This window comes from Eulemur rufifrons, chromosome 7 (assembly GCF_041146395.1).
Source record: "Eulemur rufifrons isolate Redbay chromosome 7, OSU_ERuf_1, whole genome shotgun sequence".
Lineage (NCBI taxonomy): Eukaryota > Metazoa > Chordata > Mammalia > Primates > Lemuridae > Eulemur > Eulemur rufifrons.
In genome coordinates this window covers 199,749,901-199,770,798 of record NC_090989.1, presented here as the reverse complement: position 1 = coordinate 199,770,798, position 20,898 = coordinate 199,749,901, and the positions used below count along the sequence as shown (strand labels likewise).

The 20,898-nt window shown below is 41.9% G+C and overlaps 1 protein-coding gene and 1 pseudogene across 1 annotated transcript in view; one reads left to right on the top strand and one right to left on the bottom strand.

Annotated features, from left to right (window-relative positions):
• SHC3 (SHC adaptor protein 3) overlaps window positions 1–20,898 on the top strand; it is a 155,947-nt gene that overhangs the window by 11,740 nt on the left and 123,309 nt on the right. The gene's annotated exons all lie outside the window — the stretch shown is intronic.
• On the bottom strand, window positions 8,767–8,856 carry LOC138388640 (small nucleolar RNA U13; annotated as a pseudogene).

Here is a 20,898-nt window from a genome sequence, read left to right as displayed (position 1 = left end):
CATGTAGATAGTTTCTAATATCTCACAAATGATAAGATACTGAACATTCCTCTATATTCATCTTTCCACTTGGAAATTTTGCCTGTGTGTGCAACAAGTTTTAGCTAATAATAAATTTCTTATTGTCTTGGCTGTGGCCTTGGCCATAAGCACAGTGACCTATTCTACTCGTAAAAGTTACTTTCCTGCTTCTGGCTACAAAGTGAGCCTGTCTGTATTCAACTATCAAGGAGGAAATTGTTGTTATATACATTTTCACAAGTTAAGAAAATTTACCTATGATCTTAGTTTTCAAAATTTTTTTAAGGATCCCAAATGGTTACTGAATTTTATCAGGGATTTTTTTTCAGCATCTACTAAGATAAATATATATATTTCCCCCTTTTCTATAAGTGTAGGAATCCTTTACCTTTCTAAAATACATGTCTGTCATCTCATCCTCCTATTTAAAAGCTCTCTGTAGCTTGCCTTTCTTAGAGAATTCAATCCAAATTCCTTATTATGAGTGGAAAACTTTTGGTTTGGCTTCATCTTAGTTTCTGATCGTCATCTCTTGCTCCCCTTCCCCGATACTCCAGTCACGGGGAACAACTCATTTTCCCCAACCAGCTGCTCCTCTGGCCTCTTCTCTCCAGCTCACCTTGGCCTTCAAGACTTAGCCCAAATAAGCAACTGTTCTCTCCTGTCTCTCCTGTGCCGGCAGTTGGTGATTCGCTGCTCAGGGTCTCCGCAGCTCTGTTTACCTCCGTAGTCATCCATTCAACCCGTGCTAAGTGAGAATCTGCCAGATGCCTCGTGCCGTGCCCCGGAGAGGCCAGGATGAATGAAATGCTCCCTGCTCTCAGGGACATCATAATCCAGAGGCGCATGTATGTGTGTGATACAAGGCCACGAATTGTGATACTGAATGTCTGTGTCCTCCTGTAATGCATATGCTGAAACCCTGGCCCCAAGGTGATGGTATTAGGAGATGAGGCCTCTGGGAGGCGATTAGGTCTTGGGGGTAGAGCCCTCCTGAATGGGATCAGTGCCCTTATAAAAGAGGCCGCAGAGAGCTGCCTCATTCTCTTTCCACCATGTGAGACACAGTGGGAAGACAGCTGTCTGCAAACTAGGAAGTTGACCCTCGCCTGCCACTGAACCTGCCAAGGCCTTGATCTAGGACTTCCAGCCCCAGAACTATGAGAAATAAATGTGTTATATCATACCAGCGTGTGGTATATTTGTTATAGCAGCCTGAGTTGACTGAGATATGCTATAAGGCCATGGATTTCGGGAAAGGTGGAAAGCCACTTACCCCAAGACTTCCCTGGGGGCAGAGCCCGTGGTAAGCACTTAGTGTGTGAAGACAGGAGTAGAAGTGTCCGCAGGGCACTGGGGAATGTCACTGATCACAAGTGGCCAGGAAGTTAACCTAGGGGCCTATTGTCCCCCTGGCTGTTGGGGATTAAGAACATAACTCCACAGGCACATTTCGAACTCTGTCTATTTGTAAGTTCTTTAGTAATTATTTCTTCTGTGAACTCATAGTGTGCCGCAGCCCACCCAAAGTCTCTAACGGGCTGCTCCATACTTGGGGAGCTTTCTTAGCAGACCCAGGAATTCTGTTTTCTTCTGTCCTTTCTTTTGAAAGCTAATTGCAGGAGGTCTCAGTGAGAGACAGTTTTAATGAGAGCCAACAGAGATCATCATTAAGTTAAAATACTGTACAGCCAAATTTTACTAGGGTGTTTCCAAACAGAAAGCAAACTCGGTAACGCTTTCACATGGCCCCATTTCTAATTAAAGCATTTATGGAAAAAAAGAGGCAGGGGAATTAATGGATCAACAAGTACTTTTTTGGGACTCAGTTCTGTGGAAGGTATTGTAGGCTGTGAAAGAGGTATAGGGACATACCCTAAAAGGAACTAGTGACCCAGTTGAACAGGAAAAGCTGACCATTAAAAACAAATCCATGTTCCCAAAGGTGCTAATTATGTGGTAAGAGATCAGTGGTGGGCTGGGTTATCAGGAAAGGCCTCTCAGAGGACGCAGGTTGTATCGTATTCTGGGTCCTGGAGGTCTATCCAGATCTGGGTAGGAAGAGAGTGCTCAAGGCAGGAGAATCAGAGGGAGAAGCCCTTTGGAGGTGGGAGTGTGCACGCTGTGTGTGGGCGCATGGGGAAGATGTGCTACCGTAGGCTGGCTGCAGTCAGAGGAAAGCTTGACACCGGACATCAGTGGTCATTTGTCTGTGCCGTGAGTGAGAACGCACTCAGTCAGGGCCAGAATCCTTGGGAATCAGGGCTCTGCGGGAGTCCCTTCAGTGGCCAGGAGCTCCCTCTGGAATGGAGTGACTGTCCCTTGGGGGCCATTGTGCTTTGCACCCCATGACCCCCTGCATCTGGTGGGCATTTGTTCTCTCCAGCCCTGCAGATTGAGTCCCTTCCTTGCCAGGTGACAGTCCTTGAGGTCTCTGAAGAGATGTTTTCCTTTATCCTTCTCCTCCCTGAGCTAAACATTTCTCACTCCTTCAACTTTCCTGATTCCACTATATCCTGAATTCTCTTATTTGTTTATATTCTGGTCTGTAAGTTAAATTTAAGAAAACTTGATCATAATAAAGAATGTGGTTCAATTACAGTTTTGGCCAGGGTTGGTATATATTCTATCTTTAGAGCTTTGTCTTGTCTTAAGAATAATTCAGGTCTTTAGTTCACAGTCCTACAGGATTAAGAGATAACTTCATCTCTGCCTAAGGTACCACACTCTTTGGTAAAGAAAGGATGATAGAGCTTTCTTTGTGCTTGTTTATTGTGATTTACAAGCAGAATTATTGATGACTTCCAAAGTCACTTTCTTTTCTCAAAAGGCTCAATACAGACTGACTTTCACCTCCCACCTTCCCATCCCCACTGCCTACTATGGGCCACTTCACCACTGCGAGTTTCCAGCTGTCAGCCTCTGTGATCAAAACTCAGACTGGCAATTGAGGAGACCAGTGGAATTGTCACTGGGAATTATGTTACCAATCAAACAAAGCAAATGCCCCTCTGTAGAAACATAGTAGAATAAATTCTGGTACATTTACACCATAAAATAATATGCAGTCATTTTAAAAAGTGAATTAGAGTCCTATTACAGTTGATTTGAAAAGATTTTCCCAAGATATTGTTGGGTGAGAAGAGCACGATGCAAAAAGCATGTATGATATGAACCCATTACCGGAACAGGAACAATAACAAAAATGCATATATGTATCCATAATTATAGTTGGAGACTTCAATAGCCCACTCTCAGCAATTGATAGAACTGCTAGACAGAAAATCAGCAACAATATACAGAAATTGTGACACTATCAACCAGTAGGATCTAATGTACCTTCATAGAGCATTCCACAAAACCACAGCAGAATAAACATTCAAGTGTCCATGAAACATTCACCAAGATACATCATATCTTTGGCTATAAAACAAATCTAACTAAATTTAAAAGAATTAAAATCATACAGAATATGTTCTCTGATCATAATGGAGTTCAATTTAAAATGGAATTACATTAGAAATCAATAATAGAAAATCGGAAGGTCTCCAAACTTTAAAATTAAAAAAACATGCCTGCAGATAATCCATGAGACAAAGGAGAAGCTTCAAAGGAAATAAAAGATACATAGAATGGAATGAAAATAAAGCTACAACATATCAAAATATGTGAAACACAGGTAGAACACTGCTGACAGGAAAATTTATAGCACCAAATGCTTACATTAGGAAAGAGAAAAGTTCTCCAACCAATAATCTAATTATCTGTCTCAAGACACTAAAAAAGAAGGACCAAAGTAAGCAGAAGGAAGAAAGTAACAAAAATAAAAGCAAAAATCAATGAAATTAAAAACAAAATCAATAAAAAAATCAATAAAACCAAAATCACGTTCTTTGAAAAAAAATCAGTAAAATTGATAAACCTAGCGAGATTCACAAAGATAAAAAAGAGAAAATACAAATCACTAATAGCAGGAATGAAATGAGAGATCTCAGCAGATCCTGTAGCCATTAAAAGGGCAATAAGGGAATACTATGAACAACTTTATCCTTATAAATTCAACAACATAGAATAAATGGATCAATTGCTTTAAAACCACAAACTACCCCAAATCAACCAAGATGAAAGAGACAACAGTTCTATAGACATCAATGAAACTAAATTTGTAATTAAAAAGCTCTCCAAAAAAAAAAAAAAAAAAAATCTCCAGGCCAATATGGTTTTACTGGACAATTTCACTAAACATTTAAAGAATTAACATCCCTTTTACTTAATCTCTTCCAGAAAATAGAAGACAGAACACTTCCCAACTCATTTTTTGGAAGTAGTATTATGTTGATACCAAAAACCAGACAAAGTAGTATAAAAAAAGAGAGAGAGAGAAAGAAAGAACAGAAAAAAGAAAGAAAGAAAACTACAGAACACTATCTCTCAAGAACTTACATACAAATTTTTCAACAAAAGATTAGCAAGGAAAATATGCAATATCTAAAAAAATTATACATCATGACTAAGTGGAATTTAGCAGGTGTTCAAGATTTGGCCAACATTTCAAAAATTAATCAACATAATCAACCAAATTCCTAGAGCTAATAAGTGAATTTAGCATGGTCATAGAATCCAAGATGCCTACACAAAACCAATCTCATTTCTGAATACTAAAAATAAACATGTGGAAGCTGAAATTAATGCACAACATTTACAATCACACCAATGTAAAGGAAATACTTAGGTATAAACCTAACAAAAAGTGTATAGGATATGTTTGCTGACAATCAAAAAATACTGATGAAAGGAATTTTAAAAATGCTTAAATAAATGGAAACACCATGTTGTAAGACTCAACATAGTAAAAATGTCAATTCTTCTCAAATCTATAGTTTTAATGCAACATCCCACAACGTGTTTTATTGACAAAGACAAGCTTATTCTAAAATTTATGTGGAAGGCCCAGACCGTAAATACCTAAAAATATCTTAAAAATGAAGAATAAAGGAGGATGGATCACTCTATCCAGTACGAAGACCTATTCTATAGCTATGGTAATCAAGACTGGTGGAATTGGCAGAGGGATAGGCACAGGTCAATGGAACATGTTAAAGAACCCCAAAATAGATCCATGCAAATATGGCCAACTGATTTTGACAAAGATGCAAAAGCAACTCAGTGGAGGAAGGATGGCCTCTTCAACAAACTGTGCAGGAGCAATTGGACATCCATATGCTAAAAAGGAAACCTTGTCCCAAACTTCATACCTTATACAAAACTTAACTCAAAATGAATCACAGACTTAAATGTAAAATGTAAGTTACAAAACTTCTAGAAAAAAACATAAGCGAAAGTCCCGGAGTTTTAGGGGTAGGCAAAGAGTCTTTTAGCATGACACCAAAGTATAATGGGTACCAGGAAAGAGTAATGAATTGGACCCCATCCCAATGTTTAAAAAATTTATTCTGCAAAGACTCTGTTAAGAGGATGAAAAGACAAGCTCCAAAGTGAGAGAAAATATTTGCAAACCACATGTCCAACAAAGGAATAATATCTAGAATCTACCAAAATCTCTGAAAAACTCGATAATAAAAACAGTAGTAAGCAATATTAAAGAGTAGTAAACTGTAAAATAAATAATAAATAATAAATAATAAACAATGAAACAGTAATAAAGCAAAAAAGATACAATTAGAAAATGGACAAAGACATGAAAGATATTTTACCAAAGGGCAAATAAACACATGAAGATATGTTCAACATTATTGGCCATAAGGAAAATGCAAATTAATACCACAATGAATTATCATTAGATGCCTACCAGAATGGTTAAAATAAAAAGTAGGGACAACAGCAAATGCTGGCAAGACTGTGGAGGAAGTAAATCACAAACATCATTGATGGGGATATAAAATGGTGCCGTCCTTCTGCAAACACTCTGGTTACTCACCCGACATTCACATTGGGCTCAAGAGCACTCCAGAAAAAAAAATCAGTTTGGCAGTATATTAGTTTCCTGTTGCCTATCTAACAAATTAGCATTAATTTAGTGGTTTAAAACAACAGGAGTTTATTATCTTACCATTCTGGAGGTCAGAGTCTGAAATGAGTCTCACAGGCTAAAATCAAGGTGTCTGTAGGCCTGCTTTATTCTGGTGGCTCCAGAGGGGAATCTGTGTTTTGTCTTTCCCAGCTCTCAAAGGCTGCCAGCACTCCTCGGCTTGTGGTCACATTACTCCAGTCTCTGCTTCTATTGTCTCATTGCCTTTTTACCATCTGTAGTCAGATTTTCCTCTTCCTCCTTCTTATAAGGCCACTTGTTGTATTTATGGGCCACCCCACTAACCCAGAATAATCTCTCCATCTCAAGATCCTTAACTTAACACCATCTATAAAGTCCCTTTTGCCATTTAACATTCTAGGTTCCAGGGATTGGGACCTCAACATCTTTGGGAACTGGGGACATTATTCATTCTACCACAGGCAGTTTCTTATTAAACTAAATATCTTATCAAATTAAACATGCAATGGCTCTACAAACCAGCAATTATACTCCTGGGCATTTATCTCAGAGAAATGAAAACTTTTGTTCACACAAAAACCTGTACATGAATGCTTATAGAAACTTTATTCATAATAGCTCCAAACCAGAAACATCCTAGATGTCCTTCAATGAGTGAATGCTTAAACAAGATTTTGGTACATCCACACCATAGAATACTACTCCGCAATAAAAAGGAATGGACTATTGACACACAGAACAATTTAGATGACTCTCAGAAAAACATAGTGAACAAAAAAGGCAATCCTAAAAGTTTATGTGCTGTATGATTCCCTGTATACAGCTTTCTTAAAATGATAAAATTATAGCCATGTTAGTGGTTGCCAGAGATTAAGTGTGGGAAATCTGGGGGTGGGTGGGTGTGGCTGTAAAAGGGCAACGTGAGGACCCCTGACGGGGTGGGACTGCTCTGTGTCGTGACTGCATCCACATCATATCCCAACTGTGAGACCATAATGCAGTTCTGCAGGACGCCACCGCTGTGTCAGCTGCTTAAAGGGTGTATGGGGTCTCCCTGTGTTATTTCTTACAACTTCATGTGAATCTACAATAATCTCAAAATTAAAAGTTTAACTTAGAAAGTATGTGTACATGTCTACCATAAGTCCGTGCAGGGTCATAGGAACATGGCGATAAATAGAGAAGCATTCTATATTAGATATTTGTTGCTGCATTATAAATTACTCTAACATTTAGTGGCTTACAACATTTCCTATCTCTCACAGTTCCTGCAGGTCAGGAATTAAGCAATGGCTTGGTGGGGAAGTTATAGTCCAGGGTCTTCCATGAGGTTGTAGACATCAGCTGGGACTGCAGTCATCTGAAGGCTTGGCTGGGGCTGGCAAGTGTCGGAGCTGTCAAGTGTTGGAGCTGGCAAGTGTCGGAGCTGGCAAATGTCGAGGCTGGCAAGGGCTGGCTGCATGTAGGAGGCCTCAGTTCCTTTCCACACAGACCTTTCGGCAGGGCTGCGTGAGTGTCACTATGGTGTCATGGATGGCTTCCCCCAGCACGAGCAGCGATTGAGGCAGTCACGTCTTTTATGGCCTAGCCTTGGAAGTCACGTGCTATCACTTCTGCCACATTCTCCTGGTCGCATGGGTCCACCCCATTCAGTGGGAGAGGGGACTCCACAAGGGCACAGATACCAGGGGGCCTTGGAAACATAACTGTCGTGTCATGAGTATAGATTCATGGGTTTTAGGCTGGAAAGAAGCATACACAAAGCCTGGCTGAGAATAAGAATCAGTCTCATGGGTAAGCAAAAATGGAATTTAAAAGTTTAATAGAAACAATTTTCCTCCACAAAGAGGTAGATGGGGTGGCATGAATTTCTTGTGCCAGAGGCAGTTATAACAGAGGAACCCTCAGGTGCCACGTTGAGTTAACCAGAGCTGGGCCAGCAGTCAGTGGGGATCTGGGAGGGAAAGACCGAGGGAACGGGCAGTGCTTGAGAAGGTGGCCAGGTGGAGAGGCAGCTGGACTATGACGTGAGAACCAGATGTGGTTCAGGGGCTGAGCTGAGGTCAGAGTCAGCAGCTGGGACTGCTTCTCAACAGGGTTACTCAGGGTGGCCTTGCTGGGCTCAGCGGCACCCAAGAACAAGTCCGGCATATTGGCTGGTGGCAGCAAGACTGTACCAGCATTCCCATAGGGGACGGAGCTGGCGGCAGTCCTGTGAGGTCAGGGTGATGCAAGCACATCCTATAAGGTGGGGCTTTCTAACCGTGGGTGGGAAAGGAATGGACCAGAATAAGGGAGCTGAGGCCCCCATGACCAGCCCTCTGGCCCAGACTTCAGAGCCGCTGGCCTGCTTCTCGGTCATTCCAGCCAGACCACGGGTGGGCTGAATGGTTGTTCCCTGAGAGCAAGGAGAGAGAAGCAGGCTGCAGGCTTAAGGGCTGGTGGCCCAGGGTAGAACACAAGCCAGGCATCCAGACACAGTCCAGTCTCATGAAACAGAGGCTGCTGCAGAGACTGGGTCCAAGGCTGAGGCTCCACAAGCGAGATGAAGAAGTCTGGCTCCATCGGACCGGAAACAGCACGGAGAACCTTCTGGGAAACCAACGCAGCTGCACGAAGAGGAGCTGAGCAGGCCATCCTGGGGTCATCCTGGCCAACAGTTGTTTCTGAGGGGGAAGTGCGGAAAACCAGTGCTTGAAGGGAGACTATAAATTTTCTCTCTTTCTTTTTTTTTAAGTCACGGCCCACGTCATAAAAAGGTTTGAGGCACATGTCACACATTAGCATGAAAACCTAGTCATCGTGCTTATGAACGACACAGGGATCTAAGTTTCCTAAGACCAAGCAGCCAGTTTAGCCTCTGAGTGCACACGAGAATGGCAAATGGGAATGTGCTGGAATAAAGCTGACTGTTAGCTCTGCGCCTCTCACCCGTTGAACGTGGCTTCGGTCGTAATACCAGTATGTATTTTTAGAACATTTCTTTGCTCTTTTCCTTTGACTTTGAATAGCAGATGTGGTCTATTGCATTGCTGTGATTTTCAGATGAAATCAAGCACAGTGGTTACTTTTAACCAAACCCCAGTCATACTTCCTCTCTCTGACTCAGCTTCCTCATCGTAAATGAGACCGATGACACACACCACCAGCTAACATTTACAAAGGCACCCTAGATCTTCTGATGAACATCTATATGGCATTTACATTATTATAATTTTCTCTGTGAGATGAAAGATGTAAAAGACAGTTGTCGTAGTGGCTGAGGAAATTTAGATACAGGATTAGGATGTAGCCAAATGGCTAATTTCTTCCCTGAGTCAATTGTATGGAAGCTGAGAAAAGTCTGGCAAAGGAGGCAGGAAAACTGAAAGGGGGTTGGCACCTTTTTCCATGCCTAAGACTGTCCTAGGGCACCTCCTCCTCACGTGCCCTTTGAACCTGGCCACACTGACACACAGTCTGGCTCTGGAGGAGTTAGGCTTCACCCTAATAGCTGGTACTGGGCGACTTTACTTAACTCTAAATCTTCCACTTCCCTGGGGTGCACCTGAGCCTCGAGTCCATTATCTGTAAAATGGGAATGACAGCAGCACTGTTTTTATGGGGCCATCGTGGGAAATGAAGGGAGCGTCTGTGAAAGGCTTGGCAGAGCGCCCGCGGGCTGCAGAGCCTCACCAAGTGCGCGCCTGTCTGAGCCAGCCCAGGTCCTATTGTTGAATCCAGAGCTCACCTCTCCAAAGGCTCATGAGTCAGGGCCAACCTCTGCCTTTAGTCAAAGAGGCTGATTCTTCATATTTACTTTCTTCGAGAGAGTACTGTTATATCACAAGATCGTGACTCTAACCACATGTCAGCTCAGCCTCCTAACCCACATGAAATTCATTCTACTGGAGGTGACGTCGCAGTGCCGTTCTGGATGCCACCGAGGTGGACAGGATGCTGAACCTGGAAGTGGCTCAGGGCTCTCCCTGGCCCCGAATCTGGGTTCTCAGCTTCACAGCCTCTGCAAATGATTTTTGAGGCCACGGTAGTAACAGCACAAGCCTGTCACAGAGGGCAAATGGCAAAGTGATAACCAGGGCTGAGATTTGAAACCCTTTGGGTGGGAGCAGTGTGGATACCGGGGTGGGTGGTTTGTGGGGCTGCAGCCTCCCGTGCCGGCACTGAAGCTGGCGGTGTGGTGAGGAGCCCAGGGGTCGCTGCGTTTTAAGTGGGGCTTCACACAACATTTCTCATAATGACAGGTTTTTCTGGGGGAATCGATTGGAAATGGTTTTATTTTTTTGATACATGTTTGTATTTTCCAAAATTTTCTACAAAGTACATACATTATCAGAAAAAGATGAGCATTAAAAATAAAACAATTCTAAGGGCTCTCTTAAAAGAAGTGATCTTTCATTCTTTTTTATTGAGTACGACATGCATGGTAGACTATGAAACCTTAAATATCCAGCTCAGTGAGCACAGATATACACACATATCACACTCATACAGACACGGGCAGAAGAAGATCTAAAGCAAATTCCCAGTCCTGGCCCTGAGTGTCTCAACCAGTCAGTACCTTCCAGGGGTATCGGCTATTCTGACTTCTGCCACCATTGGTTAGTTTATGGTGATGATCTTTTAAATGAAAAAAAATAGTAATGATATTCGTCAAATTAGTACTATTAAGTGTGGTCCATTCTTCCAGTATGGATTATAACTTTTAAATAAATCCAAGGCTATCATTTAGAGAAAATTTTAGAAATACAATTTTATAAATTGTAGATAATTTACAAATTTTAGAAATACTTTGATTATACAAAATTCTGTATAAAATAGATTAGACAAATTAATTGATGAAAGTGGAGTTTTCTTTTTCTCAAATGCATATAAACACTCACAAAAATAATCTTAACTTTAGCATCACTAAATTAAGTCATTTTGGAACCTCACATTCTTTCAGTAGAAATATCCGGTGGATGTGCCATGCTGCATAGGTTGGCGAGTGGGCAGGGGTTGGCTTTAACTATTTTCTTTTAATTTCTTACTCACTACTATACTGAGGAGGATGGTTAACTTTAAGACATTGTGAGAAGGTACTGTTGAACACAGACATCTAGAACATTTGTGGTGGACTTGCTAAGGCAGCTGGACGTAGATGTTGAGGGTGTCCATGGTGAACCCACTAAGACAGTCAAGCCTCAACTAACTTTAGCAATTCTAAACGATTTTTCAAACCTACATATTCTGGAGCAGAATTTTGCTTGAATTTAAAATTGTCATGTGTTCTGTAAATTGATTTCATTTGACCTCTGTTTTATACAGTGGGTGGCAGAACTGACATATGCTCAGGCAACTGGCCACCGATGAGGAGAAGAAGAGCAGCCCACTGGACTCAGACAAAAGAGGGGAAGTTCACAGGGCTGTGGGTTCTTCCATGTTTGCTGAGTGACTAGTCACCGAGTCAGAGTTAACATATAGGCAGGGGCTGGATTATAGTGCTATTTTACACCCCGTATCTTTAACCCTAATTTCCTAGAGAGCAGTTCATAACATGTGGCTACTTTCCCTTATAGGATCTGAAGTTACTCAAGTCACTAGGGGTGGGCTCCACTAACAACATAATCCTAGAAAGAGAATCATCAAACATTGCAAATCCAGAAGTCTATGTACAACCTTAATGAATATAAATACTTTTAGTTAGTAACTTTTAGCTTTCTTTTATGAAGGCAATACATGCTAAAAGAAAAAGTAGAAAACAGAGAAAAGCATAAAGAAGAAAATTAAAATCACCTGTAATCACAACCCTCCATGATTACTTCTATTAAAATTTCCATGAATTAATTTAGTCCTTATTTTTAGTTACACAAACTTGAGATCAAGCTGAGTGACTCCCCAAATCATTAAATATTATTGGAAGACATAGTTTTAAATGGCTGAATTATATTCTGTCCCAGAATACATAAAGAGTTCTTACAACTCAACAATAGAAACAAAAATGACAGAATTTAAAAACAGGCAAAAATTTGCCTTAGTCTGTTTCTGTTGCTATAACAAAATACCTTAAATTAGGTAATTTATAAACAATAGAGATTTGTTGGTCACAGTTCTGGGGCTGGGAAGTCCAAGACATCAGCAGATCTGATGTCTCATGAGGGCTTTCTCCTTCCTAGATGGCTCTTTCTCATGGCATCCCTACATTGCAGAAGGGGCAAGGGTGCCCCCTTCAATCTCTTTTATAAGGGCCACTAATCCCATACACATTGGGTATTAGGTCTCAATGTACAAATTTTGGGGGGACACCAACACTCAGACCATAGCAGGATTTGAATAGACATTTCTTCAAAAAAAGACATGCAGATGGCCAATAATTACATGAAAAGATGCTCAACATCTTTACTCATTAGGGAAATGCTAATCAAAACCACGATGAAATCCTGCTTCATACCCTTTAGCTATAATAAAAAAGATGGATGATAGCAAGTATCCACAAGGAGATGGGGAAACTGAATACGTGGTTGGTGGGAACGTAAAATTGTGCAGCTGCTTTGGAAATGGTTTGGAGGTTCCTCAGGATATTAAACACAGGATTATCGTATGACCCAGCAATTTCACTCCTAGGTACATATCTAAGAGAACTGAAATATATGTGTACACAAATGTTCACAGCAGTGTTATTTATAGCAGTCCCAAAGTGGAAACAACCCAAATGCCATCAGCTGCTGAATGGATAGACAGAGTGTGTACACCTGTATGGTGGGACAGTGCTCAGCTATAAAAAGGAATGAAGCACTGACTGTGCAACAACGTGGATGAACCTTGAAAACATTATGCTCATGAAAGAAGCCAGACATGACAGGGCACATATGGTACAGTTTCACTTCTATGGAATGTGCAGAATTGGCAAATCTATAGACCAGAAAGTAGATTAATGGTTACCAGGAACTGGGGGTGGGGAGAAGATAGAGAGTGCCTGCAAATGGGTATGGGATTTCTTTTTGGTGTGACAAAAAGGTTCTGGAATTAAACAGTGGTGACGATTGTACAACATTGTGAATATAGGAGTCCCCCACTTATCCATGGGGGATATGTCCCAAGACACTCAGTGGTTGCCTGAAACCATGGATAGTGCTGAACCTTATATATACTATGTTTTTTCCTATATGTACATATTTATGATAAAGTTTAATTTATAAATTAGGCACAGTAAGAGATTAATAAAAACTAAAGTTATTTGTTAACTAATTTATTAGTTATTCATTAACTAATAAGCTAACAATAACCCAGCATCACTACTCTTGCAATTTGAAGCCATTATTAAGTAAAATAAGGGTTCCTTGAACAAAACAAACACTGGGATACCACCACATTCGATCTGATAACTGAGACGGCTCCTTAGTGACTGATGGTAGGTAGTGTAGACAGCACGAAGATGCTGGACAAAGGGATGATTCACGTCCCAGGCAGAAGAAAGCGGGACTTCATCACACTGCTCAGAACAGTGCACCATTCAAAACTTAGGAATTGTTTATTTCTGGAATTTTCCATTTAATATTTTTGGACCACAGTTGACAATTGGGAACTGAAACCACATAAAGTGAAACTGCAAATAAGGGGGTACTACTGTACACTAAAAATCACTGAATTGTACACTTTAAAAAGGTGACTTTTATGACATGTGATTATACCTCAATAAAAAATAATTGCAGAAATATAACCATGTTAAGTAAAATGAATCAGGGTAAGTGAGGACTTGACTTCATCAAGAATCTGAGGTCTGAAGGTAAGTAGCAATTATCTAGACGAAGAGGTGAGGAAAAAATTCTAGATAACAGGATCATAGTGCGAAAAGATCTTAGGAAGAGAGGCGTGTTGCAAAGAACACGCATTTTCTTCTTGCACCTCTCATTATTTCCTTAGATTAGGAGAAAGAAACTGGGCATTAGAATTGAAATCAAGTCCCATTTCTGAAGCAATAATGTCCACTGTAAAAATTATGACATTCAGATAAGTAACACAATGAAAAGAAACCATCCATAATCACACCCTGCAAAGCTGGCAAAAAGGGAGAAGAAAGGAGCTCTCATATACTGTGAGCGGATGTGAAAATTGGTACAAGTTTCATGAAAAGCAAATTGGAAATCCTTATCACAGCAGCTTGTGTGGGTGAGTAGTCACTGTCCAGAATACAGTGTTATGACTTGCTTGATGAACAGAGATCGATGCTACTTGTCTAAAAATCCATGCCATGTTATGTAGTTCTCACCCGTAACCCCTTCTACAGATGAAACGGAGTCCACAACGTTGAGTGAGTTGCTGAAAGCTCACACAGGTAGCCATGAAGCAGGTCTTTAACCTGGGGTTGTGTGACTGCGAAGCTCACCCTTGTCTCACTAAAGAGCAGAATGCAAAATATGTACTTTGTCATTTGCCAGCCCAGTGAAAGTGACATATGTCTTTCATGGAACTGTAGTCTCCTGCTTTTAAAAGAACAGAGGACAGAAAGAATGAAATTTGAAGTCAGTGACTTTTTCTTGTTCTCTTTTCAATCTGAGTGGTTGGCATGTGGAAGCATTTAATAAATGCTGAGTGGCGTAACTGTAGTAAACTCTGCTTGAAAGCACACGTACCAGTTGATACTTGGATTTAGAGATGAGGTTCTAACTCACAGAATATACATTCATCTTACTTTTATAATTAATCATTGGGAAACTCTAAGCAGGTGATTCAATTTGGAAAATTTCAATTACTGATCTTTTAGGAAATATACCTGTAGCTCCAGCTGAATGTTGCCTGTGTCCTCAAGACACTACTCTAGACAGGGAAAGATGGGGATCTAGGTAAACTGAGGGAAAATGTTGAAATGGATAGCCATAGTGCTATAGTACTTTTTTTCTCCCGAAAAATGTTTTACATTTTATTTTGAAATAATTACAGACTCACAGGAAATTATATTAGTAAATATAATGCACTTTGTACTCCTTTTTTCCTTTGCTGAGATCAGCCCCTGCTTTTCCCTCATTGCTCGTGAGCTACAACGTACAAGCTCGTAGACATTCACTTGATTCATACAGTCGAGGGAAAGGCCTGTCTATTTAACAGTGACATATCTAAAACTCCAGAATATTTTCAGAGAAACCCAGAGAATGTTCAAGTACATGACAATACAAATTGGCGCTAATAAGTGAAATAAAATGTTAATGAAAAAATTATGATTCATGAGATCCCCGCATTATCAAATGAAGTGCTATCAACTTTGTAGTCCTCATCGCTGGAGAGTTGTCGAAAGCATCTTTAACTTCGTGAGCCTCTGGTGAATATGTTCAACAAACATTTATTTTGTACCCATCACATGTGAGCCTTTGCAGTGCACAGAGGAATAAAGGCGCAGCTGCCAAATCTGAATGACGAAATGTGTGCGCGGGTCCTGGAGCCTGTGCTCTGGGTCTGGGCACTGACTCAACATTTTGGGGGCGAGGTGGCAGTCAGGGTATCGACAGGGAGGGAGAGATGGCAACACCAGACAGCCCCAAAGGTTTACATTTTCTCTGTTTTGAGTTTTGGCAGCATGGCTTTCCTATATTCTCTGCGCCAAGTGTTATGGTGTGACAAAAGGTGAAAGAGGCTTCATGCCAACTGGCAAAGAGGTCAATGTCAATAGAACATGAAAAGTTCTCTTGGGAGATCGGGAAGGTTTTCACTCGGGGTGAGGAGGGCTTTCCCGCAACGTGATGTTTGATGCGGATCTGTAAGGACTGGGGTCTGAGAAACGGAGAAGGGGGTGGGCAGGGAGAGAAGGACAGGGGATCCCAGGCAGGAGGAGCTGCATATGCGGAAACAGGATGTGTGAAGGGACAGGATGACTGTGAAAAATTTGGTTTGGCAGGAGTGAGGGCGGGGAGTTGGCACAAAATGCACAAGGTAGGGGAAGGCCAGGCTGATTAGTACTGGATTTATTACCACTTGCCTGACCAGAATGAAGCCTAGTGAGTGTAGGACCTCACGCATCTTGATCACCGGGGCCCTACCCAGCACCCAGAGAGTGCCTGGCGCAGAGTGGGGCTTGGCCAACATTTCCTGGATGAATATCAAGCAGCTAAGTTTCTTCCATTCTTATTTCTGTGTGATGCTATATCCCATGAATATAGCACAATTTGTGACGTTGTTGGCGAATATTTGCTTTTTTTTTCAGTCTGAGGCTATTGTGAATAATGCTACTATGAATATTTTTGTCCATTTCTTTTGGTGGCCATATGGGTTCATTTCTCTCAGAGTGGAATTGCCAGGTCATAGGGCAGGTACGTGTTTAGCTTTGCAGGAAAACGCCAAGCAGTTTTCCAAAGTGTTTGGCCCGGTTTACACTCTGGCCAGCAGTGGGTAGCGCCGCTGTTGCTCCGCATCCTCCCCTACTCTTGATGTTATATGTTTCACTTTGCCATTCAGGTGGGTGTGTAGTGTGTGTGAGTCATAGTTGCATCGGCCTGATGACTGATGAAATTGATCACCTTCACTTGCATTTTTGCCACTTCAAATGACCTTAAATTTTAGTGCACAAATTTAAACTAGTATCTTTCTAATACTAGTTCTGATACCCGAAGTTAATCAGGATTCCAGCCCAAAGCAGGTGAGAGCCTGAGCCTCCTGTCCTTCCCCTTTGTGGCCATTCTCCCTCTCCCACACTCATTCCTCCTCCCATCTTGACGTGAGATTTTACTCCAGATCATTACCATGTTAAAACACAACGACAGCACTTATTTAGACTCAATTTTATTGATTATTCAACATTGTTTCTTGCTTTTCATTTATTTTTCTTGGATTTATATTAATTCTTGCTTGTACAGCCTCAGTTAATTCTTTCAGGGAGTTTCTGGATGGTAAAGTTTCTGAATCTACACATGTCTGAAAATGTTCTTACTTTCCCCTCACCCCTGCAGTATAGTACAGTATTGAAGTCCAGGTTCAAAAATTATTTTCCCTCAGACTTTTGAAGATGTTGTTCCATTGTCTTTTGTGTCTGAAGATGCTGGAGAAGTTCTGATGTCCATTGGATCATTCTTTCTTAAAAAAAATTAGTATATATGTTAAATTGGGATAAAATATACATAACATTACATTTACTATTTTAACCACGGAAGTGTAAGTTCATTGGTGTTCACATTGTTGTCTCATTCTTTCTCACTCTGGCGCCCGGGCTGGAGGACAGTGATGCGAGAGTAGCTCACTGCAGCCTCGGACTCTGGGCTCAAGTGATCCTCCCACTGCAGCCTCTCTAGTAGTTGGGACGACAGGCGCACACCACAGCTCCTGGCTAAGTTTTAAATTTTTTTTAGAGACAAGGTCTTGGCATGTTGCCCAGGCTGCCCTGACTGAACCTTTTGGAATTTTCTCTTTATTATACTGTTTTTCTGATATTGCATCAAGATGTGGGAGATTTTTTGTTCATTTATTTTTAAAATTTTGTTTAGCACTGGAGGCAACTTTTCAAATGAGGACTTGGGTCTTCAGTTCTGGAAAAGTTCTATTACCCCTCCTATGTATTCTTACTTCTGCACCTTATATTTGATGGGTGTTGGACTATCTGGATCTATTTTCCATGTCTCTTAAATTTTCTTTTATTCATCTCATCTTTTTGTCCATTGCGCTGTTTAGTGTTCATTGTGGTTGAATCCCCAAGGTCCATTTACTCCTTCCACGTTGCATAGCAGCAATGTGTTTTGGGAGCTGGACATCATCTCTAGGGGTGGTACTGATTCCTCTAAGCCAACCACTGTGATCATGCTCCCCTTGTGAACAACGGGCTCAGGAAGCAGGATGAAGTCCGCCAGGACAAAGCATTCTCTTGGCAGCTGTCGCTTGGGTCTTCTCCGTGCTCTGTGCTACGAGTGCCCCGTGTCTGTGACCTTCCTCTTCAGTCCTGCCCTGTTGGGCTTTCCCTCTTTGTGGGATGCCTTAATGTGGCTGGTCCCCCAACAGGCCCCTTCTGTTTTCCATCATTGCTAGGGATTCTCTTATTCTTTACAACTCTTCTGTACTACAAGGGGTGGGGTAGAAGCGAGAGGCTGCTGTGGGCATGCACATTGCTAACATCATCCAGAACCTTCAGTAGTTTCTAAACAGAATAAAATTGCCTCCATCATAATATATATAATTTCTTTTCTGATTTACTTGGGCTAGTTAAACCTACTGGTATTTTAGGATGCTGCTCTCGTTAGAGAAGGATATGTCCTTGCCAGGCCCATATAACGTGGGGTGAGAGGGCATCCAACAGCCTGGAGAGTGGATTCTTGTTTGGATCCACATCAGAAGTCTCCATCTCAGGCAGACACTGCATTGAGACAAAGGAGGTTTGTTACATACTTTTTTGTAATCACCAAAGCAACAAATACTTGCCAACTTTGGAAAATGCAGAAAGTATAGTTTCAGGATTTTCAGGATGAGTGGATATTATATTTAAAAATTCAACAAAACAACTCCCCCTTAATCCAACCATACAAGATAGCCCTGGTTGACAGATTTTTAAGGTCGAGAGTCAGGGTGTGATGTGAGGTAGTCTGGACTCCGGTCCTGGGTCCTCCTGCGCACTTGACCTCAGGATCCTGCCTCTCTAAGGCACTGGGTCTCAAGGTGTGGCCTCTGGCCAGATCATTAACAGGGGGCCTCACCTGAGACCCACTGAGTCAGAACTTCTCGGGTGGGGCCCAGTAGTCTGTGCTTATCAAGCTTTCCAGGGGATTCCAAGGCATGCTCAAGTTTGAGAACCCTTATGTTAAGCATCAGTTTCTTTTATTGTTTTTTTAGCAATGTATTTACTTACAATTGCATAAACAATATATCGATATATTCCTGATGTAAAGATGTAACACAGTGAGACGCACATAGAGTGAAAAAGCAAAAGTCCCTCTTAACCACACCAGGCACCAGAGTCCTTCTCAGTGGTCAGTCAGTTCCCGGCGTGGTGTGTTTTCTGTGCATATACACACATGCACATATTATTATGACTTGCCCTATTATTTCTCAGGTTCATGGAATTTCAAGCTATACTTTGTCTTTCTTTTGTTAATGGAAAAAAGGCCAAACTCTTACAGAGCCAAATTTGAGGACCATGACCTGGAGCCACGCACAAGAAGCTTGAGCAAGTGGCTGGGTTACAGTTTGGTTTTATACATTTCAGGGAGACAGTGGTCACAGGTAAAGTCATAAATCAATACGTGGGAGGCATACATTGGTTTGGCCCGAAAAGGTGGGACATCTCGAAGGGGCAGGTGGGGAGGGCTGGGAGTGCTTACAGGTTATAGGTGGGTTTAAATATTCTTTGACCTGTAATTGGTTAAAGACATGAAGCTTTGTCTAAAGGCTTGGAATGTTTTAAGATAAGGAGGTCTGTTTATCAGAGACAAGCCACGGAGACATATATTTGTTGTGTAAATTGAGGACCTGCAGGTTTGTCTTGCATACCCTTAGGCCTGTTAATGGGTTACAAAGGATGTCCCCAAGAAGGGAGGGGGCATGATGAGGCATGGCTGACCTCCCTCCTTGTGGCAGGCAGTTTAGTTTTGGGATATTCCTTTGGCCAAGAGGGCGTCCATTCATTCAGCCTGTTGGTGGGGGAGCCTTAAGATTTTATTTTAGTTCACACTTTAAATAAGACCCTTCATGGATGGATCCTCATTGGGAAAACTCACAGTCGGGCCATGATCTTGAAGAGCTCAAAAGATAAACCACACTGCCACCCCCAAGCAGGGTGCAGCATACTCTCCTGAGGTCTAGACATGTCCCCGTGGCCTAGGGGCTTAGTGGTACCTCCCTCTCACCTGAAGAGTGAGGGCTATATATTTTGATTATTACTTCGCAGCTGACAAAGCAAAGCACCTTGACACACTAACCCTGCCTTGGGTCCCTGGAGGTCCCAAGCGACAGGCAAGAGCAGGATCGTTTTCAGTGGCAGCGTAGACTGAGTGCTGAGAGCTGTCTCTTACTGACCACGTCTCCTGTGACTCATGAACACGAGAATTTTCTGTTGTACTTGGATCCTGTCCCTCTGTCTCTAACTTCCCAGATACCATGAAATCTTCAGTTCTGGCTCCAACAATGTGTTTCCCAAGCCCCTTCCCTCTCCGAGACTCGGGGTGGAAGGGCGGACCTGTGGCCACCCTCGCCCTCAGACCACTCCTGGCGCCCCGTGCACCCTGGATCTGGTGTACCTCTGAGATGGCGGCTCATGGCTTTCCTGGGTGAGGCGTTAGAAGGTGACTTATCTATGACTAATCTTTCCCAGCTCTTGTTTGGCTTCCTGCCCTTTCCGTGCATTTGCTGCCGGCTCAGACTCTCAGTTGCAGAGGAAGGTCTTTGTCAAGACTCTCTTTACAAAATAATGGCTTTGTCTTCGTGCTACTGGCTGTTATTGCTCTTTTCTTATGTATTGAAGGAGCAACATGTTTCATTTATTTTCCTCTTGCTCCTGACGAACTGAGTTTCTTTTAGGGCCTTTGTAAGTTGCAGCTCTTCTTCCGATGGCTCTGATTTCCTGCCCACACACCCCATTACTCCTTTGAATCCTGTAACGAGCCAGCTCCGTGTATTCTAGCAGTGACATTCTCATTTCTGTTACAGGAACTCTGTATCCACCCCTGCATGTTTTTGCTTTTAATGTTTCTCATTCAGAAAGCTAATTTTATTCTGTAATTATTTTTTAATAACAGTGCTGTTTCCCCATATTCTTCTGTTTCCCAATGAAAGCTTTCAGAAACTTGATTGGAATTTTTTTTTTAATGTTGAGAACTTGAGTTTTCACAAAGTTTATCCACCATTGTGCCATCGACTCTTTAAGATTGGGGATGTTTTTGGTGCCCTAACCAGGAGCTGTGTGTCCAGGACTCACTGCAGGA